The sequence below is a fragment of the Schistocerca serialis genome, chromosome 1 (genome assembly GCF_023864345.2).
Source record: "Schistocerca serialis cubense isolate TAMUIC-IGC-003099 chromosome 1, iqSchSeri2.2, whole genome shotgun sequence".
Lineage (NCBI taxonomy): Eukaryota > Metazoa > Arthropoda > Insecta > Orthoptera > Acrididae > Schistocerca > Schistocerca serialis.
The window spans coordinates 8406525-8431317 of record NC_064638.1 but is presented as its reverse complement, the minus strand read 5'-3'; positions in this window follow the sequence as shown (position 1 = coordinate 8431317).

Below are 24793 nucleotides of genomic sequence, written 5' to 3'. Positions count from 1 at the left end.
TGCTAATTGTAACGTTCAGAGCTTCCTAGTGATGTTGGAACACTCAAATAGCGTCGAGATTCAATACATCGTACGCCAGCGGACTTGTCTCTAAGGGGATATTGCAGCCTCGGGCACCATATAGTCCTCCTCCTGTGAGTCAAGAATTTCGAATCCGATCCAAAACTGATAGTTAATTGTAACGTTCAGGACCTCCTAATGACGGTGGAACACTCACATTGCGTCGCGATTCAATACATCGTCCTCCAGCCGACTTTTTTCCAAGGGTAAATTGCTGCCTTTGGCACCTAATGGTCTTGCTACCGTGAGTCTAGATTTTCGAATCCCACGCAAAACTGATATTTATTTGTAACGTCAAGGGCCTCCTAATGACGATGGAACACTCAAATTGCTCGAGATTCAATACATCGTCCTTGGGCCGACTTGTCTCCAAGGGAATATTGCTGCCTCGGACACCATATGGTCCGTCTCCTGTGAGTCTAGATTTTCGAATCCGACGCAAAACTTGTAATTAATTGTAACGTTCAGGGCCTCCTAATGACGATGGAACACTCAATTTGCGTCGAGATCCAATACATCGTCCTCCCGCCAACTTGTCTCTAACGTGATATTGCTGCCTCGGGCACCATGTGGTCCGTCTCCTGTGAGTCTAGATTTTCAAATCCGGCGCAAAAATGATAGTTAATTGTAACGTTCAGGGCCTCCTAATGACGAAGGAACACTCAAATTGCGTCGAGATTGAATATATCGTCCTCCAGCCGACTTGTCTCCAAGGGTCTATTGCTGCCTCGGGCACCTTATGGTCCGCCTCCTGTGAGTCTAGATTTTCGAATCCGACGCAAAACTGATAGTTAATTTTAACGTTCATGGCCTCCTAATGACGATGGAACACTCAAATTGCGTAGCGATCCAATACATCGTCCTCCAGCCGACTTGACTTCAAGGGGATATCGCTGCCTCGAGCACCTTATGCTCGTTCTCCTGTGAGTCTAGATTTTCGAACCCGACGCAATTTTAACGTTCAGGGCCTCCTAATGACGATGGAATACTCAAACGGCGTCGAGATTCAATACATCGTCCTCCATCCGACTTCTCTCCATGGGGATATTGCTGCCTCGGGCACCTTATGGTCGTTCTCCTGTGAGTGTAGATTTTCGAATCCGACGCATAACTGATAGCTAATTGTAACGTTCAGGGCCTCCTAATGACGATGGAACACTGAAATAGCGTCGAGATTCAATACATCGTCCTTCAGCCGACTTGTCTCCAAGCGTCCATTGTTGCCTCGGGCACCTTATGGTCGTTCTCCTGTGAGTCTACATTTTCAATTCCGACACATAACTGATAGTTAATTGTAACGTTCAGGGCCTCCTAATGACGATGGAACACTCAAATTGATCGAGATTCAATTTATCGTCCTCCAGCCGACTTGTCTCCATGGGTCTACTGCTACCTCGGTCACCTTATCGTCGTTCTCCTGTGAGGCCAGATATTCGAATCCGACGCAAAACGGACTGCTAATTGTAACGTTCAGAGCCTCCTAATGATGATGGAAGACTCAAAATTGCGTCGAGTTTCAATAAATCGTCCTCCAGCCGACTTGTCTTCAAGGGGATATTGCTGCCTCGGGCACCATATAGTCCTTCTCCTGTGAGTCTAGAATTTCGAATCCGACCCAAAACTGATAGTTAATTGTAACGTTCAGGACCTCCTAATGACGATGGAACACTCAAATTGCGTCGCGATTCAATACATCGTCCTCCACCTGACTTGTCTCCAAGGGTCAATTGCTGCCTTTGGCACCTATTGGTCTTGCTCCTGTGAGTCTAGATTTTCGAATCCGACGCAAAACTGATATTTAATTGTAACGTTAAGGGCCTCCTAATGACGATGGAACACTCAAATTGCGTCGAGATTCAATACATCGTCCTCCAGCCGACTTGTCTCCAAGGGTCTACTGCAGCCTGGGTCGTTCTCCTGTGAGTCTTGATTTTCGAATCCGACGCTAAACTGATAGCTAATTGTAACGTTAAGGGCCTCCTAATGACGATGGAACACTCAAATTGCGGCGAGATTCAATACATCGTCCTCCAGCCGACTTGTCTCCAAGGGGATATTGCTGCCTCGGGCACCATATGGTCCGTCTGCTGTGAGTCTAGATATTCGAATCCGACGCACAACTGATGTTAATTGTAACGTTCAGGTCCTCCTAATGAAGATGGAACACTCACATTGCGTTGAGATTCAATACATCGTCCTCCAGCCGTCTCCAAGGGGATATTGCTGCGTCGGGCACCATATGGTCAGTCTCCTGTGAGTCTAGATTTTCGAATCCGACGCAAAACTGATAGTTAATTGTAACGTTCAGGGCCTCCTAATGACGATGGAACACTCAAATTGCGTCGAGATTCAATACAAGGTCCTCCAGCCGACTTGTTTCCAAGGGGATAGTCCTGCCTCGGGCACCATATGTTCCGTTTCCTGCGAGTCTTGATTTTCGAATCCGACGCCAAATTAATGGTTAAAAGTAACGTTCAGCGCCTCCTAATGACGATGGAACACTCAAATTGCGTCGCGATTCAATACATCATCATGCAGCCAACGTTAACTCCTGGGGTCTATTGCAGCTTCGGGCACCTTATGGTCGTTCTCCTGTGAGGCTAGATTATCGAATCCAACGCAAAACTGATAGTTAATTGTAATGTTCAGGGCCTCCTAATAACGATGGAACACTCAAATTAAGTCGAGATTCAATAAATCGTCCTCCAGCCGATATGTCTCCATGGGTCTATTGGGGCCTCAGTCACCTTATGGTCGTTCTCCTGTGAGTCTACATTTTCAATTCCGACACATAACTGATAGTTAATTGTAACGTTAAGGGCCTCCTAATGACGATGGAACACTCAAATTGCGCCGAGATTCAATACATCGTCCTCCAGCCGACTTGTCTCTAAAGGAATATTGCTGCCTCGGGCACCAGATGGTCCGTCTCCTGTGAGTCTAGATTTTCGAATCCGACGTAAAACTTGTAATTAATTGTAACGTTCAGGGCCGCCTAATGACGATGGAACACTCAATTTGCGTCGCGATCCAATTCATCGTCCTCCCGCCGACTTGTCTCCAATGTGGTCCGTGTCCTGTGAGTCTAGATTTTCAAATCCGACGCAAAAATGATGGTTAATTGTAACTTTCAGGGCCTCCTAATGACGAAGGAACACTCAAATTGCGTCGAGATTGAATACATCGTCCTCCAGCCGACTTGTCTCCAAGGGTCTATTGCTGCCTCGGGCACCTTATGGTCCGCATCCTGTGAGTCTAGTTTCCGAATCCGACGCAAAACTGATAGTTAATTGTAACGTTCATGGCCTCCTAATGACGATGGAACACTCAAATTGCGTAGTGATCCAATACATCGTCCTCCAGCCGACTTGACTCCAAGGGGATATTGCTGCCTCGGGCACCTTATGCTCGTTCTCCTGTGAGTGTAGATTTTCGAATCCGACGCGAAACTGATTGTTAATTGTAACGTTCAAGGCTTCCTAATGACGATGGAACACTGAAATAGCGTCGAGTTTCAATACATCGTCAATCAGCCGACTTGTCTCCAAGCACCTTATGGTCGTTCTCCTGTGAGACATGATTTTAGAATCCGACGCAAAACTGATAGTTAATTGTAACGTTCAGGGCTTCCTAATGACGAAGGAACTCTCAAATTGCGACGAGATTGAATATGTCGTCCTCCAGCCGACTTGTCTCCAAGTGTCTATTCCTGCCTCGGGCACCTTATCGTCGTTGTCCTGTGAGACCAGATATTCGAATCCGACGCAAAACGGACTGCTAATAATAACGTTCAGAGCCTCCTAATGATGATGGAACACTCAAATTGCGTCGAGATTCAATACATCGTCGTCAGCAGACTAGTCTCCAAGGGTCTATTGCTGCCTCGTGCACTTTATATTCGTTCTCCTGTGAGTCTATATTTTAGAATCCGACGCAAAACTGATAGTTAATTGTAACGTTCAGGGCCTCCTAACGACGATGGAACCCTCAAATTGCGTCGAGATTCAATACATCGTCCTCCAGCCGACCTGTCGCAAGGTTATATTGCTGCCTCGGGCACCATATGGTCCGTCTCCTGTGAGGCTAAAATTTCGAATCCGACGCAAAAATGATAGTGAATTGTAACGTTCAGCGCCACCTAATGACAATGGAACACTCAAATTGCGTAGCGATTCAATACATCGTCCTCCAGCCGACATTCCTTCAAGGGTCTATTGCTGCCTCTGGCACCTAATGGTCTTGCTCCTGTGAGTCTAGATTTTCGAATCCGTCACAAAACTGATATTTAGTTGTATCGTTAAGGGCCTCCTAATGACGATGGAACACTCTAATTGCGTCGAGATTTAATACATCGTCCTTCAGACGACTTGTCTCCAGCGGGATATTGCTGCCTCGGGCACCATGTGGTCCTTCTCCTGTGATTCTAGATTGTCGAATCCGACGCGGAACTGATAGTTAATTGTAACGCTCAGCGCCTCCTAATGACGATGGAACACTCAAATAGCGTCGAGATTCAATACATCGTCCTCCAGCCGACTTTTCTCCAAGGCTGTATTGCTGCCTCGGGCACTTAATGGTCGTTCTCCTGTGAGTCTAGATTTTCGAATCCGACGCATAACTGATAGTTAATTGTAACGCTCAGCGCCTCCTAATGACGATGGAACACTCAAATAGCGTCGAGATTCAATACATCGTACTCCATCCGACTTGTCTCCAAGGGGATATTGCAGCCTCGGGCACCATATAGTCCTTCTCCTGTGAGTCAAGAATTTCGAATCCGATCCAAAACTGATAGTTAATTGTAACGTTCAGGACCTCCTAATGACGGTGGAACACTCAAATTGCGTCGCGATTCAATACATCGTCCTCCAGCCGACTTTTTTCCAAGGGTCAATTGCTGCCTTTGGCACCTAATGGTCTTGCTCCTGTGAGTCTAGATTTTCGAATCCCACGCAAAACTGATATTTAATTGTAACGTTAAGGGCCTCCTAATGACGATGGAACACTCAAGTTGCTCGAGATTCAATATATCGTCCTTGGGCCGACTTGTCTCCAAGGGAATATTGCTGCCTCGGACACCATATGGTCCGTCTCCTGTGAGTCTAGATTTTCGAATCCGAAGCAAAACTTGTAATTAATTGTAACGTTCAGGGCCTCCTAATGACGATGGAACACTCAATTTGCGTCGAGATCCAATACATCGTCCTCCCGCCGACTTGTCTCCAACGTGATATTGCTGCCTCGGGCACCATGTGGTCCGTCTCCTGTGAGTCTAGATTTTCAAATCCGGCGCAAAAATGATAGTTAATTGTAACGTTCAGGGCCTCCTAATGACGAAGGAACACTCAAATTGCGTCGAGATTGAATATATCGTCCTCCAGCCGACTTGTCTCCAAGGGTCTATTGCTGCCTCGGGCACCTTATGGTCCGCCTCCTGTGAGTCTAGATTTTCGAATCCGACGCAAAACTGATAGTTAATTGTAACGTTCATGGCCTCCTAATGACGATGGAACACTCAAATTGCGTAGCGATCCAATACATCGTCCTCCAGCCGACTTGACTCCAAGGGGATATTGCTGCCTCGGGCACATTATGCTCGTTCTCCTGTGAGTCTAGATTTTCGAACCCGACGCAATTTTAACGTTCAGGGCCTCCTAATGACGATGGAATACTCAAACGGCGTCGAGATTCAATACATCGTCCTCCATCCGACTTCTCTCCATGGGGATATTGCTGCCTCGGGCACCATATGGTCGTTCTCCTGTGAGTGTAGATTTTCGAATCCGACGCGAAACTGATTGTTAATTGTAACGTTCAGGGCTTCCTAGTGACGATGGAACACTGAAATTGCGTCGAGTTTCAATGCATCGACAATCAGCCGACTTGTCTCCAAGCGACTATTTCCTGCCTCGGGCACCTTATGGTCGTCCTCCTGTGAGACATGATTTTCGAATCCGACGCAAAACTGATAGTTAATTGTAACGTTCATGGCCTCCTAATGACGATGGAACACTCAATTTGCATCGCGATCCAATACATCGTCCTCCCGCCGACTTGTCTCCAATGTGGTCCGTGTCCTGTGAGTCTAGATTTTCAAATCCGACGCAAAAAGGATGGTTAATTGTAACGTTCAGAGCCTCCTAATGACTAAGGAACACTCAAATTGCGTCGAGATTGAATACATCGTCCTCCAGCCGACTTGTCTCCAAGGGTCTATTGCTGCCTCGGGCACCTTATGGTCCGCCTCCTGTGAGTCTAGTTTTCCGAATCCGACGCAAAACTGATAGTTAATTGTAACGTTCATGGCCTCCTAATGACGATGGAACACTCAAATTGCGTAGCGATCCAATACATCGTCCTCCAGCCGACTTGACTCCAAGGGTCTATTGCTGCCTCGGGCACCTTATGGTCGTTCTCCTGTGAGTCTAGATTATCGAATCCGACCAATAACTGATAGTTAATTGTAACGTTCATCGCCTCCTAATGACGATGGAACACTCAAATTGCGTCGAGATTTAATACATCGGCCTCCAGCCGACTTGCTGCCGCAGACACCTTACGGTCGTTCTCCTGTGAGTCTAGATTTTCGAATCCGAAGCATAACTGATAGCTAATTGTAACGTTAAGGCCGACTTGTCTCCAAGGGGATATTCCTGCCTCGGGCACCATATGGTCCGTCTGCTGAGAATCTAGATTTTCGAATCCGACGCACAACTGATGTTAATTGTAACGTTCAGGTCCTCCTAATGAAGATGAAACACTTACATTGCGTTGAGATTCAATACATCGTCCTCCAGCCGTCTCCAACGTGATATTGCTGCCTCGGGCACCATGTGGTCCGTCTCCTGTGAGTCTAGATTTTCAAATCCGGCGCAAAAATGATAGTTAATTGTAACGTTCAGGGCCTCCTAATGACGAAGGAACACTCAAATTGCGTCGAGATTGAATATATCGTCCTCCAGCCGACTTGTATCCAAGGGTCTATTGCTGCCTCGGGCACCTTATGGTCCGCCTCCTGTGAGTCTAGATTTTCGAATCCGACGCAAAACTGATAGTTAATTGTAACGTTCATGGCCTCCTAATGACGATGGAACACTCAAATTGCGTAGCGATCCAATACATCATCCTCCAGCCGACTTGACTTCAAGGGGATATCGCTGCCTCGAGCACCTTATGCTCGTTCTCCTGTGAGTCTAGATTTTCGAACCCGACGCAATTTTAACGTTCAGGGCCTCCTAATGACGATGGAATACTCAAACGGCGTCGAGATTCAATACATCGTCCTCCATCCGACTTCTCTCCATGGGGATATTGCTGCCTCGGGCACCTTATGGTCGTTCTCCTGTGAGTGTAGATTTTCGAATCCGACGCATAACTGATAGCTAATTGTAACGTTCAGGGCCTCCTAATGACGATGGAACACTGAAATAGCGTCGAGATTCAATACATCGTCCTTCAGCCAACTTGTCTCCAAGCGTCCATTGTCGCCTCGGGCACCTTATGGTCGTTCTCCTGTGAGTCTACATTTTCAATTCCGACACATAACTGATAGTTAATTGTAACGTTCAGGGCCTCCTAATGACGATGGAACACTCAAATTGATCGAGATTCAATTTATCGTCCTCCAGCCGACTTGTCTCCATGGGTCTACTGCTACCTCGGTCACCTTATCGTCGTTCTCCTGTGAGGCCAGATATTCGAATCCGACGCAAAAGGGACTGCTAATTGTAACGTTCAGAGCCTCCTAATGATGATGGAAGACTCAAAATTGCGTCGAGTTTCAATAAATCGTCCTCCAGCCGACTTGTCTTCAAGGGGATATTGCTGCCTCGGGCACCCTATAGTCCTTCTCCTGTGAGTCTAGATTTGGATTGGATTGTTTGGGGGAAGAGACCAAACTGCGAGGTCATCGGTCTCATCGGACTAGGGAAGGAAGTCGGCCGTGCCCTTTCAAAGGAACCATCCCAGCATTTGCCTGGAGCGATTTAGGGAAATCACGGAAAACCTAAATCAGGATGGCCGGACGCGGGATTGAACCGTCGTCCTCCCGAATGCGAGTCCAGTGTGCTACCACTGCGCCACCTCGCTCGGTGTGTGAGTCTAGAATTTCGAATCCGACCCAAAACTGATAGTTAATTGTAACGTTCAGGACCTCCTAATGACGATGGAACACTCAAATTGCGTCGCGATTCAATACATCGTCCTCCACCTGACTTGTCTCCAAGGGCCAATTGCTGCCTTTGGCACCTATTGGTCTTGCTCCTGTGAGTCTAGATTTTCGAATCCGACGCTAAACTGATAGCTATTTGTAACGTTAAGGGCCTCCTAATGACGATGGAACACTCAAATTGCGGCGAGATTCAATACATCGTCCTCCAGCCGACTTGTCTCCATGGGGATATTGCTGCCTCGGGCACCATATGGTCCGTCTGCTGTGAGTCTAGATATTCGAATCCGACGCACAACTGATGTTAATTGTAACGTTCAGGTCCTCCTAATGAAGATGGAACACTCACATTGCGTTGGGATTCAATACATCGTCCTCCAGCCGTCTCCAAGGGGATATTGCTGCGTCGGGCACCATATGGTCAGTCTCCTGTGAGTCTAGATTTTCGAATCCGACGCAAAACTGATAGTTAATTGTAACGTTCAGGGCCTCCTAATGACGATGGAACACTCAAATTGCGTCGAGATTCAATACAAGGTCCTCCAGCCGACTTGTTTCCAAGGGGATAGTCCTGCCTCGGGCACCATATGTTCCGTTTCCTGCGAGTCTTGATTTTCGAATCCGACGCCAAATTAATGATTAAAAGTAACGTTCAGCGCCTCCTAATGACGATGGAACACTCAAATTGCGTCGCGATTCAATACATCATCATGCAGCCGACGTTAACTCCTGGGGTCTATTGCAGCTTCGGGCACCTTATGGTCGTTCTCCTGTGAGGCTAGATTGTCGAATCCAACGCAAAACTGATAGTTAATTGTAATGTTCAGGCCCTCCTAATAACGATGGAACACTCAAATTAAGTCGAGATTCAATAAATCGTCCTCCAGCCGATATGTCTCCATGGGTCTATTGGGGCCTCAGTCACCTTATGGTCGTTCTCCTGTGAGTCCAGATTTTCGAATCCGACGCAAAACGGACTGTTAATTGTAACGTTCCGACCCTGCTAACGACGATGGAACACACAAATTGCGTCGCGATTTAATACATCGTCCTCCAGCCGACTTGTCTCCAAGGGCCTATTGCTGCCTCGGGCGCCTTCTGGTCCGTCTCCTGTGAGTCTAGATTTTCGAATCCGACGCAAAACTGATATTTAATTGTAACGTTAAGGGCCTCCTAATGACGATGGAACACTCAAATTGCGCCGAGATTCAATACATCGTCCTCCAGCCGACTTGTCTCTAAAGGAATATTGCTGCCTCGGGCACCAGATGGTCCGTCTCCTGTGAGTCTAGATTTTCGAATCCGACGTAAAACTTGTAATTAATTGTAGCGTTCAGGGCCGCCTAATGACGATGGAACACTCAATTTGCGTCGCGATCCAATTCATCGTCCTCCCGCCGACTTGTCTCCAATGTGGTCCGTGTCCTGTGAGTCTAGATTTTCAAATCCGACGCAAAAATGATGGTTAATTGTAACGTTCAGGGCCTCCTAATGACGAAGGAACACTCAAATTGCGTCGAGATTGAATACATCGTCCTCCAGCCGACTTGTCTCCAAGGGTCTATTGCTGCCTCGGGCACCTTATGGTCCGCATCCTGTGAGTCTAGATTTTCGAATCCGACGCAAAACTGATAGTTAATTGCAACGTTCATGGCCTCCTATTGACGATGGAACACTCAAATTGCGTAGCGATCCAATACATCGTCCTCCAGCCGACTTGACTCCAAGGGGATATTGCTGCCTCGGGCACCTTATGCTCGTTCTCCTGTGAGTGTAGATTTTCGAATCCGACGCGAAACTGATTGTTAATTGTAACGTTCAAGGCTTCCTAATGACGATGGAACACTGAAATAGCGTCGAGTTTCAATACATCGTCAATCAGCCGACTTGACTCCAAGCGACTATTGCTGCCTCGGGCACCTTATGGTCGTTCTCCTGTGAGACATGATTTTAGAATCCGACGCAAAACTGACAGTTAATTGTAACGTTCAGGGCTTCCTAATGCCGAAGGAACACTCAAATTGCGTCGAGATTGAATATGTCGTCCTCCAGCCGACTTGTCTCCAAGGGTCTATTGCTGCCTCGGGCACCTTATGGTCGTTCTCCTGTGAGTCTAGATTTTCGAATCAGACGCACAACGGATAGTTAATTTTAACGCTCAGCGCCTCCTAATGACGATGGACCACTCAATTGGCGTCGAGATTCAATACATCGTCCTCCAGCCGACTTGTCTCCAAGTGTCTATTCCTGCCTCGGGCACCTTATCGTCGTTGTCCTGTGAGACCAGATATTCGAATCCGACGCAAAACGGACTGCTAATAATAACGTTCAGAGCCTCCTAATGATGATGGAACACTCAAATTGCGTCGAGATTCAATACATCGTCGTCAGCAGACTAGTCTCCAAGGGTCTATTGCTGCCTCGTGCACATTATATTCGTTCTCCTGTGAGTCTATATTTTAGAATCCGACGCAAAACTGATAGTTAATTGTAACGTTCAGGGCCTCCTAATGACGATGGAACACTCTAATTGCGTCGAGATTTAATACATCGTCCTTCAGACGACTTGTCTCCAGCGGGATATTGCTGCCTCGGGCACCATGTGGTCCTTCTCCTGTGATTCTAGATTGTCGAATCCGACGCGGAACTGATAGTTAATAGTAACGCTCAGCGCCTCCTAATGACGATGGAACACTCAAATAGCGTCGAGATTCAATACATCGTCCTCCAGCCGACTTTTCTCCAAGGCTGTATTGCTGCCTCGGGCACCTAATGGTCGTTCTCCTGTGAGTCTAGATTTTCGAATCCGACGCATAACTGATAGTTAATTGTAACGCTCAGCGCCTCCTAATGACGATGGAACACTCAAATAGCGTCGAGATTCAATACATCGTACTCCAGCCGACTTGTCTCCAAGGGGATATTGCAGCCTCGGGCACCATATAGTCCTTCTCCTGTGAGTCAAGAATTTCGAATCCGATCCAAAACTGATAGTTAATTGTAACGTTCAGGACCTCCTAATGACGGTGGAACACTCAAATTGCGTCGCGATTCAATACATCGTCCTCCAGCCGACTTTTTTCCAAGGGTCAATTGCTGCCTTTGGCACCTAATGGTCTTGCTCCTGTGAGTCTAGATTTTCGAATCCCACGCAAAACTGATATTTAATTGTAACGTTAAGGGCCTCCTAATGACGATGGAACACTCAAATTGCTCGAGATTCAATACATCGTCCTTGGGCCGACTTGTCTCCAAGGGAATATTGCTGCCTCGGACACCATATGGTCCGTCTCCTGTGAGTCTAGATTTTCGAATCCGACGCAAAACTTGTAATTAATTGTAACGTTCAGGGCCTCCTAATGACGATGGAACACTCAATTTGCGTCGAGATCCAATACATCGTCCTCCCGCCGACTTGTCTCCAACGTGATATTGCTGCCTCGGGCACCATGTGGTCTGTCTCCTGTGAGTCTAGATTTTCAAATCCGGCGCAAAAATGATAGTTAATTGTAACGTTCAGGGCCTCCTAATGACGAAGGAACACTCAAATTGCGTCGAGATTGAATATATCGTCCTCCAGCCGACTTGTCTCCAAGGGTCTATTGCTGCCTCGGGCACCTTATGGTCCGCCTCCTGTGAGTCTAGATTTTCGAATTCGACGCAAAACTGATAGTTAATTGTAACGTTCATGGCCTCCTAATGACGATGGAACACTCAAATTGCGTAGCGATCCAATACATCGTCCTCCAGCCGACTTGACTCCAAGGGGATATTGCTGCCTCGGGCACCTTATGCTCGTTCTCCTGTGAGTCTAGATTTTCGAACCCGACGCAATTTTAACGTTCAGGGCCTCCTAATGACGATGGAATACTCAAACGGCGTCGAGATTCAATACATCGTCCTCCATCCGACTTCTCTCCATGGGGATATTGCTGCCTCGGGCACCATATGGTCGTTCTCCTGTGAGTGTAGATTTTCGAATCCGACGCGAAACTGGTTGTTAATTGTAACGTTCAGGGCTTCCTAGTGACGATGGAACACTGAAATTGCGTCGAGTTTCAATGCATCGACAATCAGCCGACTTGTCTCCAAGCGACTATTGCTGCCTCGGGCACCTTATGGTCGTCCTCCTGTGAGACATGATTTTCGAATCCGACGCAAAACTGATAGTTAATTGTAACGTTCATGGCCTCCTAATGACGATGGAACACTCAATTTGCATCGCGATCCAATACATCGTCCTCCCGCCGACTTGTCTCCAATGTGGTCCGTGTCCTGTGAGTCTAGATTTTCAAATCCGACGCAAAAAGGATGGTTAATTGTAACGTTCAGAGCCTCCTAATGACGAAGGAACACTCAAATTGCGTCGAGATTTAATACATCGGCCTCCAGCCGACTTGCTGCCGCAGACACCTTACGGTCGTTCTCCTGTGAGTCTAGATTTTCGAATCCGACGCATAACTGATAGCTAATTGTAACGTTAAGGCCGACTTGTCTCCAAGGGGATATTGCTGCCTCGGGCACCATATGGTCCGTCTGCTGTGAATCTAGATTTTCGAATCCGACGCACAACTGATGTTAATTGTAACGTTCAGGTCCTCCTAATGAAGATGGAACACTTACATTGCGTTGAGATTCAATACATCGTCCTCCAGCCGTCTCCAATGGGATATTGCTGCGTCGGGCACCATATGGTCAGTCTCCTGTGAGTCTAGATTTTCGAATCCGACGCAAAACTGATAGTTAATTGTAACGTTCAGGGCCTCCTAATGACGATGGAACACTCAAAATGCGTCGAGATTCAATACAAGGTCCTCCAGCCGACTTGTTTCCGAGGGGATAGTGCTGCCTCGGGCACCATATGTTCCGTTTCCTGCGAGTCTTGATTTTCGAATCCGACGCCAAATTAATGGATAAATGTAACGCTCAGCGCCTCCTAATGACGATGGAACACTCAAATTGCGTCGCGATTCAATACATCATCATCCAGCCGAGGTTAACTCCTGGGGTCTATTGCAGCCTCGGGCACCTTATGGTCGTTCTCCTGTGAGGCTAGATTATCGAATCCAACGCAAAACTGATATTTAATTGTAACGTTAAGGGCCTCCTAATGACGATGGAACACTCAAATTGCGTCGAGATTCAATACATCGTCCTCCAGCCGACTTGTCTCCAAGGGCCTATTGCTGCCTCGGGCACCTTATGGTCCGTCTCCTGTGAGTCTAGATTTTCGAATCCGACGCAAGACTGATATGTAATTGTAACGTTAAGGGCCTCCTAATGACGATGGAACACTCAAATTGCGTCGAGATTCAATACATCGTCCTCCAGCCGACTTGTCTCCAAAGGAATATTGCTGCCTCGGGCACCTTCTGGTCCGTCTCCTGTGAGTCTAGATTTTCGAATCCGCGCAAAACTTGTAATTAATTGTAACGTTCAGGGCCTCCTAATGACGATGGAACACTCAATTTGCGTCGCGATCCAATACATCGTCCTCCCGCCGACTTGTCTCCAATGTGGTCCGTGTCCTGTGAGTCTAGATTTTCAAATCCGACGCAAAAAGGATGGTTAATTGTAACGTTCAGGGCCTCCTAATGACGAAGGAACACTCAAATTGCGTCGAGATTGAATACATCGTCCTCCAGCCGACTTGTCTCCAAGGGTCTATTGCTGCCTCGGGCACCTTATGGTCCGCCTCCTGTGAGTCTAGATTTTCGAATCCGACGCAAAACTGATAGTTAATTGTAACGTTCATGGCCTCCTAATGACGAAGGAACACTCAAATTGCGTAGCGATCCAATACATCGTCCTCCAGCCGACTTGACTCCAAGGGGATATTGCTGCCTCGGGCACCTTATGCTTGTTCTCGTGTGAGTGTAGATTTTCGAATCCGACGCGAAACTGATTGTTAATTGTAACGTTCAAGGCTTCCTAATGACGATGGAACACTTAAATTGCGTCGAGATTTAATACATCGGCCTCCAGCCGACTTGCTGCCTCGGACACCTTATGGTCGTTCTCCTGTGAGTTTAGATTTTCGAATCCGAGGCATAACTGATAATTAATTGTAAGGTGCAAGGACTCCTAATGACGATGGAACACTCAAATTGCGTCGAGATTCAATACATCGTCCTCCAGCCGACTTGTCTCCAAGGGTCTATTGCTGCCTGGGTCGTTCTCCCTTGAGTCTAGATTTTCGAATCCGACGCAAAACTGATAGCTAATTGTAACGTTCAGGGCCTCCTAATGACGATGGAACACTGAAATAGCGTCAAGATTCAATACATCCTCCTTCAGCCGACTTGTCTCCAAGCGTCCATTGTTGCCTCGGGCACCTTATTGTCGTTCTCCTGTGGGTCTACATTTTCGATTCCGACACATAACTGATAGTTAATTGTAACGTTCAGGGCCTCCAAATGACGATGGAACACTCAAATGCATCGAGATTCAATACATCGTCCTCCAGCCGACTTGTCTTCATGGGTCTACTGCTACCTCGGTCACCTTATCGTCGTTCTCCTGTGAGGCCAGATATTCGAATCCGACGCAAAACGGAAAGCTAATTGTAACGTTCAGAGCCTCCGAATGATGATGGAAGACTCAAAATTGCGTCGAGATTCAATACATCGTCCTCCAGCCGACTTGTCTCCAAGGGGATATTGCTGCCTCGGGCACCATATGGTCCGTCTCCTGTGAGTCTAGATTTTCGAATCCGACGCACAACTGATGTTAATTGTAACGTTCAGGTCCTCCTAATGAAGATGGAACACTCACATTGCGTTGAGATTCAATACATCGTCCTCCAGCCGTCTCCAAGGGGATATTGCTGCGTCGGGCACCATATGGTCAGTCTCCTGTGAGTCTAGATTTTCGAATCCGACGCAAAACTGATAGTCAATTGTAACGTTCAGGGCCTCATAATGACGATGGAACACTCAGATTGCGTCGAGATTCAATACAAGGTCCTCCAGCCGACTTGTTTCCAAGGGGATAGTGCTACCTCGGGCACCATATGTTCCGTCTCCTGTGAGTCTTGATTTTCGAATCCGATGCCAAATTAATGGTTAAATGTAACGTTCAGTGCCTCCTAATGACGATGGAACACTTAAATTGTGTCGCGATTCAATACATCATCATCCAGCCGACGTTATCTCCTGGGGTCTATTGCAGCCTCGGGCACCTTATGGTCGTTCTCCTGTGAGGCTAGATTATCGAATCCAACGCAAAACTGATAGTTAATTGTAACGTTCAGGGCCTCCTAATGACGATGGAACACTCAAATTAAGTCGAGATTCAATAAATCGTCCTCCAGCCGATATGTCTCCTTGGGTCTATTGAGGCCTCGGTCACCTTATGGTCCGTCGCCTGTGAGTCTAGATTTTCGAATCCGACGCAAAACTGATAATTGTAACGTTCAGGGCCTCCTAAAGACGATGGAACACTCAAATTGCGTCGCGATTAAATACATCGTCCTATAGCCGACTTGTGTCAAGGGGTCTATTGCAGCCTCAGGCACCTTATGGTCGTTCAGCTGTAAGGCTAGATTATCGAATCCGACGCAAAACTGATAGTTAATTGTAACAATCAGGGCCTCCTAATGACGATGGAACACTCAAATTGCGAGCGCGATTCAATACATCGTCCTCCAGAAGACTTGTCTCCAAGGATCTATTGCTGCCTCGGGCACCTTATGGTCGTTCTCCTGTGAGTCTAGATTATTAAATCCGATGCAAAACTGACATTAAATTGTAACGTTCTGACCATGCTAACGACGATGGAACACCTAAATTGCGTCGCAATTCAATGCATCGGCCTCCAGCCGACTTGTCTCCATGGGTCTATTGCTGCCTCGGGCACCTTATGGTCGTTCTCCTGTGAGCCTAGATTTTCGAATCCGACGCAAAACTGATGGTTAATTGTAACGTTCAGTGCCTCCTATTGACGATGGTCACTCAAATTTTCGAATCCTACGCTAAACTGATGGTTAATTGTAACATTCAAGGCCTCCTAATGACGATGGAACTCGCAAAATTGCGTCGAGAGTCATTACACCGTCCTCCAGCCGACTTGTCTGCAGGGGGAAATTGCTGCCGCGGGCAGCGTGAGTCTAGATTTTCGAATCCGACGCAAAACTGATAGTTAATTGCTACTTTCCGACCATGCTAACAGCGATGGAACACACTAACTGCGTCGCGATTCAATACATCGTCCTCCAGCCGACTTGCCTTCAAGGTTCTATTGTTTCATGTGGCAACTTATGGTCGTTCTCCTGTGAGTCAAGATTTTCGAATCAGACGCAAAACTGATAGTTTATTGGAACGTTCAGAGCCTCCTAATGACGATGAAACACTCAAATTGCGTCGAGACCCATTACATCGTCCTCCAGCCGACTTGTTTCCAAGGGGAAATTGCTGCCGCGGGCACCGGGTGTCTAGATTTTCGAATCCGACGCAAAACTGATAGTTAATTGTAACGTTCAGGGCCTGCTAATGACGATGGAACACTCAATTTGCATCGCGATTCAATACATCGTCCTCTAGCCGATTTGTCTCCAAGGGTCTATTGCTGCCTCGGGCACCTTATGGTCGTTCTCCTGTGAGTTTATATTTTCGAATCCGACGCAAAACTGATAGTTAATTGTAACGTTCAGGTCCTCCTAATGAAGATGGAACACTCACATTGCGTCGAGATTCAATACATCGTCCTCCAGCCGTCTCCAAGGGGATATTGCTGCCTCGGGCACCGTATGGTCCATCTCCTGTGAGTCTTGATTTTCGAATCCGACGCAGATGTGATGGTTAATTGTATCGTTCAGAGCCTCCTAATGACGATGGAACACTCAAATTGCGTCGCGATTTAATACATCGTCTTCCAGCCGACGTGTCTCCAGGGGCCTATTGCAGCCTCGGGCACCTTATGGTCGTTCTCCTGTGAGGCTAGATTATCGAATCCGACGCAAAACTGATAATTAAATGTAACGTTCAGGGCCTCCTAATGACGACAGAAAACTCAAATTTCGTCGCGATTCAATACATCGTCCTCCAACCGACTTGTCTCCAAGGGTCTATTGCTGCCTATGGCACCTTATGGTCGTTCTCCTGTGGGTCCAGTATTTCGAATCCGGCGTAAAACTGATAGTTAATTGCAACGTTAAGGGCCTCCTAATGACGATGGAACACTCAAATTGCGTCGAAATTCATTACATCGTCCTCCAGTCGACTTATCTCCAAGGGGAAATTGCAGCCTCCCGCACCTTATGGTCCGTCTCCTGTGAGTCTATATTTTCGAATCCGAGGCAAAAGTGATAGTTAATTGTTACGTTCAGGGCCTCCAAACGACGATGGAACACTCAAATTGCGTCGCGATTCAATACAACGTCCTCCAGCCGGCTTGTCTCCAAGGGTCTATTGCTGCGACGGGCACCTTATGGTCCGACGCAAGACTGATGTTTAATTGTAACGTTCAGGGCCTCCTAATGACAATGGAACACTCAAATCGCGTCGCGATTCAATACATCGTCCTCCAGGCGACTTGTCTTCGAGGGTCTATTGCTGCCTGTGGCACCATATGTTCGTTCTTCTGTGAGTCTAGATTTTCGATTCCGACGCAAAACTGATAGTTAATTGCAACGTTCAGGGCCTGCTAATGACGATGGAACACTCACATTGCGTCGAGATTCAATACAGCGTCCTCCAGCCGACTTGTCTCCAAGGGGATTTTTTTGCCTCGGGCACCTTATGGTCCGTCTCCTGTGAGTCTAGATTTTCGAATCCGACGAAAAACTGATAGATTATTGGAACGTTCAGGGCCTCGTAATGTCAATGGAACACTCAAATTGCGTCGAGATTCAATACATCGTCCTCCAACGGATTTGTCTCCAAGGGGATATTTGTGACTCGGGCACATTTTGTTCCGTCTCCTGTGAGTCTTCATATTCGAATCCGACGCTAAAATGATGGTTAATTGTAACGTCCAGGGTTTCCTAATGACGATGGAACACTCAAATTGCGTCGAGATTCAATACATCGTCCTCCAGCCGACCTGTCTCCAGGAGTCTATTGCTGCCTCGGGCACCTTATGGTCGTTCTCCTCTGAGAATAGATTATCGATTCCGACGCAAAACTGATAGTTAATTGTAACGTCCAGGGCCTCATAATGACGATGGGGCACTCAAATTGCGTCGCGATTCAATACATCGTCCTGCAGCCGTCTTGTCTCCCAGGGTCTATTGCTGCCTGAGGCACCTTATGGTCATTCTTCTGTGAGTCCAGAATTTCGAATCCGACGCAAAACGGACTGTTAATTGTAACGTTCCGACCCTGCTAACGACGATGGAGCACACAAATGGCGTCCGATTCAATACATCGTCCTCCAGCCGACTTGACTCCATGGTCTATTGCTGCCTGTGGCACCTTATGGTCGTTTTCCTGTGAGTCTAGATTTTCGAATCCGACGCAAAACTGATAGTTTATTGTAACGTTCAGGGCCTCCTAATGAAGATGGAACACTCACATTGCGTCGAAATTGATCACATCGTCCTCCAGCCGACTTGTCTCCAATGGTCTATTGCTGCCTCGGGCACCATATGGTCGTTCTCCTTTATTTTTTTTTAATTTACTTATTTACTGTTCCGTGAGACCACATTGAGGAGAAGTCTCCATGGTTATGGAACGAGTCAATACATGAAATTATAACACGATTGTAGAAACAGACAGAATGAAATATAAGAAACATATTCAGGCGGTAAGTCGTTAGTTTAAATAAAGATAATCAAGAATGTAACTCTGGAATTTGTTTAATTTTTAGTCTCTTCCAGGAGCTCCTCGACAGAATAGAGGGCGTGAGCCATGAGGAAACTCTTCAGTTTAGACTTAAAAGTGTTTGGGCTACTGCTAAGATTTTTGAGTTCTTGTGGTAGCGTATTGAAAATGGATGCGGCAGAATACTGCACTCCTTTCGGCACAAGGGTCAAGGAAGTGCATTCCACATGCAGATTTGATTTCTGCCTAGTATTAACTGAGTGAAAGCTGCTAACTCTTGGGAATAAGCTAATATTGCTAACATAAAACGTCATTAAAGAAAATACATACTGTGAGGGCAATGTCAAAATTCCCAGCCTATTGAATAGGGGTCGACAAGAGGTTTTCGAACTTACACGACACATAGCTAGCACAGCCCGTTTTTGAGCCAAAAATACCCTTTTTGAATCAGAAGAAGTACCCCAAAAAATAATACCATATGACATAAGCGTATGAAAATATGCGAAGTATACTACTTTTCGTGTTGAAATGTCACTTATTTCAGATACTGTTCTAATGGTAAATAAAGCGGCATTTAGTTTCTGAACAAGATCCTGAACTTGGGCTTTCCACAACAGCTTACTATCTATCCGTACGCCTAGGAACTTGAACTGTTCCGTCTCGCTTATAACAAGCCCATTCTGTCTGATTAAAATGTCAGTTCTTGTTGAATTGTGGGTTAGAAACTGTAAAAACTGAGTCTTACTGTGAATTAGCATCAAATTATTTTCCACAAGCCAAGAACTTATATCATGAACTACATTATTTGATAATGTTTCAATATTACACACAAGATCCTTCACTACCAAGGTGGTGTCATCAGCAAACAGAAATATTTTTGAATCACCTGTAATACTAGAAGGCATATCATTTACATAAGTAAGGAACAGCAGTGGCCCCAGCACTGACCCTTGGGGAACGCCCCATTTAACAGTGCCCCCATTGGGACTGAACATCACTACCACTCTCAATATTGCGGAGGATTACCTTCTGCTTTCTGTTCTTAAAGTAGGAGGCGAACCAATTGTAAGCTACTCCCCTTACTCCATAATGTTCCAACTTCTGCAGTAATATTTTGTGGTCAACACAGTCGAAAGCCTTCGTTAAATCAAAGAAAACACCTAACGTTCGCAACGTTTTATTTAATCCGTCCAAAACCTCACAGAGAAAAGAGACTATAGCATTTTCAGTTGTTAAGCCATTTCTAAAACCAAACTGTATATTTGACAGCAAATTATGTGAATTTAAATGCTGCAGTAACCTTGTATATACAACCCTCTCGATAACTTTAGCAAACACCGATGGTATAGAAATAGGTCTATAATTGTCAACATTATCCCTGTCTCCCTTTTTATAAAGTGGCTTCACTACCTATTACTTTAATCGGTCAGGAAACCGACCATTCCTAAAGGATAAGTTACAGATATGGCTAAGTACTGAGCTAACATACGTGGAACAATACTTCAGTATTCTGCTAGATACCCCGTCATATCCATGAGAGTTCTTGGTCTTTAGTGATTTAATTATTAACTCAATCTCCCTCTTGTCAGTATCATGGAGGAGCATTTCAGGTAACAGTCTCGGAACACTTTTTTCTGTCCCTGTTGGGACTAGGTTTCTATTTAGTTCACCTGCTATATTCAGAAAGTGATTATTAAGTACTGTACATATATGCGACTTATCAGTAACACGGACATCTCCACTACGCACTGATTCTATATTCTCGACCTGTCTCTGCAGACCAGCCACTTCCTTTACGACTTCCTTTTAATTTTATCCTGAGACTTAGCTATTCTATCTGCATACCACATACTTTTTGCCTTCCTAATAACTTTTTTAAGCACCTTACAATACTGTTTGTAATGGGCTGCTGCATTTAGATTTTGACTGTATCTATTGTTTTGATATAATTGCCACTGTCATCTACAAGATATTCTTATCCCTTTAGTCAGCTACCCAGGCTGCCTGTTTGTGCTAGTACCCTGTTTTGAACGTTCTAACGGAAAGCAACTTTCAAAGAGCACGAGAAAAGTCTTGAGGAAAGCATTATATTTATTGTCTACTGTATCAGCACTATAAACATCTTGCCACTCTTGTTCCTTGATAAGGTTAACAAAAGTCTGTACAGCAACTGGATCAGCTTTCCTAAAAAGTTGGTAACTATATTTAACATGTGTTGCAGCACAAAAATCTTTTAGACTTAAAATTTGTGCATCATGATCTGAAAGGCCATTCACCTTTTTGCTAACAGAATGCCCTTCTAATAATGACGAATGAACAAAAATATTGTCTATGGTTGTTCTACTGTTCCCTTGCACTCTCGTTGGAAAAAATACGGTTGCATGATATTATATGAATTAAGGAGTCTAGATTTTCCAATCCGACGCAAAATTGACATTTCATTCTAACGTTCCGACCCTGCAAACGACGATGGAACACACAAACTGCGTCGCGTTTCAATACATCGTCCTGCAGCCGACTTGTCTCCAACTTAGTTTGCTGTCTCGGGCATCTTATGGTCCGTCTCCTGTGAGTCTAGATTATCAAATCCGACGCAAAACTGATAGTTAATTGCAACGTTCATGGCCTCCTAATGACGATGGAACACTCAAATTGCATCGAGATTCAATACATCGTCATCCAGCCGACAAGTCTCCAAGGGGATATTGCTGTCTCGGGCATCTTATGGTCCGTCTATTGTGAGTCTAGATTTTCGAATCCGACGCAAAACTGAGGGTTAATAGTAACATTCAGGGCCTCCTAATGACTATGGAACACTCAAATTGCGTCGCGATTCAATACATCGTCCTCCAGCCGACTTGTCTTCAAGGTTCAATTGTTGCCTGTGGCACCTTATGGTCGTTCTCCTGTCTACATCTACATCTATACTCCGCGAGCCACCTTACGGTGTGTGGCGGAGGGTACTTATTGTACCACTATCTGGTCCCCCCTTCCCTGTTCCATTCACGAATTGTGCGTGGAAAGAACTACTGCTTGTAAGTCTCCGTATTTGCTCTAATTTCTCGGAACTTTTCGTTGTGATCATTACGCGAGATATATGTGGGCGGTAGTAATATGTTGCCCATCTCTTCCCGGAATGTGCTCTCTCGTAATTTCGATAATAAACCTCTCCGTATTGCGTAACGCCTTTCTTGAAGTGTCCGCCACTGGAGCTTGTTCAGCATCTCCGTAACGCTCTCGCGCTGACTAAATGTCCCCATGACGAATCGCGCTGCTTTTCGCTGGATCGTGTCTATCTCTTCTATTAATCCAACCTGGTAAGGGTCCCATACTGATGAGCAATACTCAAGAATCGGACGAACAAGCGTTTTGTAAGCTACTTCTTTCGTCGATGAGTCACATTTTCTTAGAATTCTTCCTATGAATCTCAACCTGGCGCCTGCTTTTCCCACTATTTGTTTTATGTGATCATTCCACTTCAGATCGCTCCGGATAGTAACTCCTAAGTATTTTACGGTCGTTACCGCTTCCAATGATTTACCACCTATGGCATAATCGTATTGGAATGGATTTCTGCCCCTATGTATGCGCATTATATTACATTTATCTACGTTTAGGGAAAGCTGCCAGCTGTCGCACCATGCATTAATCCTCTGCAGGTCCTCCTGGAGTACGTACGAGTCTTCTGATGTTGCTACTTTCTTGTAGACAACCGTGTCATCTGCAAATAGCCTCACGGAGCTACCGATGTTGTCAACTAAGTCATTTATGTATATTGTAAACAATAAAGGTCCTATCACGCTTCCCTGCGGTACTCCCGAAATTACCTCTACATCTGCAGATTTTGAACCGTTAAGAATGACATGTTGTGTTCTTTCTTCTAGGAAATCCTGAATCCAATCACAAACCTGGTTCGATATTCCGTAAGCTCGTATTTTTTTCACTAAACGTAAGTGCGGAACCGTATCAAATGCCTTCCTGAAGTCCAGGAATACGGCATCAATCTGCTCGCCAGTGTCTACGGCACTGTGAATTTCTTGGGCAAATAGGGCGAGCTGAGTTTCACATGATCTCTGTTTGCGGAATCCATGTTGGTTATGATGAAGGAGATTTGTATTATCTAAGAACGTCATAATACGAGAACACAAAACATGTTCCATTATTCTACAACAGAATAATGGAACATGTTTTGTGTGAGTCTAGATTTTCGAATCCGATGCAAAACTGATAGTTAATTGTAACGTTCAGGGCCTCCCAATGACGATGGAAGACTCAAATTGCATCGCGATTCAATACATCGTCCTCTAGCCGACTTGTCTCCAAGGGTCTATTGCTGCCTCGGGCACCTTATGGTCGTCCTCCTGTGAGTCTAGATTTTCCAATACGACGCAAAACTGATAGTCAATAGTAACGTTCTGGGCCTCCTAATGACGATGGAACACTCAAATAGCGTCGAGATTCAGCACATCGTCCTCCAGCCGACTTGTCTCCTAGGGGATATTGCTGCCTCGGGCACCTCATGGTCCGTGTCCTATGAGTCGAGATTTTCCAATCCGACGCAAAACTGATGGTAAATTGTAACGTTCAGGGCCTCCTTATGACGATGGAACACTCAAATTGCGTCGCCATTCAATACATCGTCTTCCAGCCGACTTGTCTCCAAGGTTCTATTGCTGCCTCGGGTAACTTATGGTCGTTCACCTGTAAATCTAGATTTTCGAATCCGACGAAAAACTGATAGTTAATTGTAACGTTGAGCACCTCATAATGACGATGGACCACTCAGATTGCGTCGAGATTCAATACATCGTCCTCCAGCCGACTCCAAGGGGACATTGCTGCCTCGGGCACCATATGGTCCGTCTCCTGTGAGTCTAGATTTTCGAATCCGACGCAAAACTGATGGTTAAATGTAACGTTCAGGGCCGCCTAATAACAAGGGAACACTCAAATTGCGTCGCGATTGAATACATCGTCCTCCAGCAGACTTGTCTCCAAAGGTCTATTGCTGCCTCGGGCGCCTTATGGTCGATCTCCTGTGGGTCTAGGTTATCGGATCCGACGCAAAACTGATAGTTAATTGTAACTTTCGGAACCTCCTAATGACGATGGAACACTCAAATAGCGTCGAGATTCAATACATCGACCTCCAGCGGACTTGCCTCCAAGGGTCTACTGCTGCCTCGGGCACCTTATGGTCGTTTTCCTGTGAGTCTAGATTATTAAATCCGATGCAAAACTGATATTAAATTCTAACGTTCCGTTCATGCTAACGACGATGGAACACATAAATTGCGTCGCAATTCAATACATCGTCCTCCAGCCGACTTGTCTCCAAGGGTCTACTGCTGCCTCGGACACCTTATGGTCGTTCTCCTGTGAGTCTAGATTATCAAATCCGACTCAAAACTGATAGTTAATTGTAACGTTCATGGCCTCCTAATGACGATGGAACACTCAAATTGGGTCGAGATTCAATACATCGTCATCCAGCCGACTTGTCTCCAAGGGGATATTGCTGTCTAGTGCACCTTATGGTTGGTCTCCTGTGAGTCTAGATTTTCGAATCCGACGCAAAACTGATAGTTAATTGTAAGGTTCAGCGCTTCCTAATGACGATGGAACACCCAAATTGCATCGCGATTCAATACATCGTCCTCCAGCCGACTTGTCACCAAGGGTCTATTGCTGCCTCGGGCACCTTATGGTCCATCTCCTGTGAATCTAGATTTTCGAATCCGACGCAAAACTGATGGTTAGTTGTAACGTTCAGGGCCTCCTATTGACGATGGACCACTCAAATTTT